At 45.0% G+C, this 580-nt stretch overlaps 1 protein-coding gene across 1 annotated transcript in view; it reads right to left on the bottom strand.

Annotated features, from left to right (window-relative positions):
• Positions 1-580, bottom strand: part of LOC111869550 (von Willebrand factor A domain-containing protein 8) — a gene marked incomplete at its 3' end in the record, with an annotated part of 294700 nt that overhangs the window by 62550 nt on the left and 231570 nt on the right.

Genomic DNA, 580 nt, shown 5'->3' with positions numbered 1-580 from the left:
CATAAAACCCCGCCAACGCCAGGGAACGGCGGGGATCGCCCGGGCGTTAAACCACGCCCGCGCCAGTCAAAGAGTTATGAAGTTCCTCAGTATGTACCTTTTCTCAAGCCTCTCTTCTTTCCAAAAATTTTCCGCAACACCCCAATTCCAAAAATCTTCAATACCCTTTTGTTCGGAATGGGAGACCAGGCTTCCCAGTCATACAACACAAAAAGTAAAATTATAGTTTTCAATATTTCATTATCTTACAGCTGTGCTAATATAAAATACAAATCTATTTTAACCTTAGCTCCAATGATAAAAAATTATACAAATGTTACTACCATGCAAAGCGGCATCCGGAGTCTAGGGGTAATGTTCCCACCTCATGACTCAAGGTATGCAGATTCAAACGCGGCGGAGGTCGTGGAATTTTTAAGGGCAGAAGAATTCAGGAAACAAGTCCTCCGGGAGTGACTTTAAGCCGTGGGTCCCGTGTCGTAACTTTACGGCATGTAAAAGAACCTCATGTCTCCAAAGGAGGCCACTGAGCTAAATTAAGGGCGTTTCCCGCCCAAGAGTAGTCCCTAACGCCTCTGGT

The sequence above is a fragment of the Cryptotermes secundus genome, unplaced genomic scaffold (assembly GCF_002891405.2).
Source record: "Cryptotermes secundus unplaced genomic scaffold, Csec_1.0 scaffold220, whole genome shotgun sequence".
NCBI lineage: Eukaryota > Metazoa > Arthropoda > Insecta > Blattodea > Kalotermitidae > Cryptotermes > Cryptotermes secundus.
The sequence above is the reverse complement of the archived record's forward strand: the minus strand, read 5'-3'. Positions and strand labels throughout refer to the sequence as shown.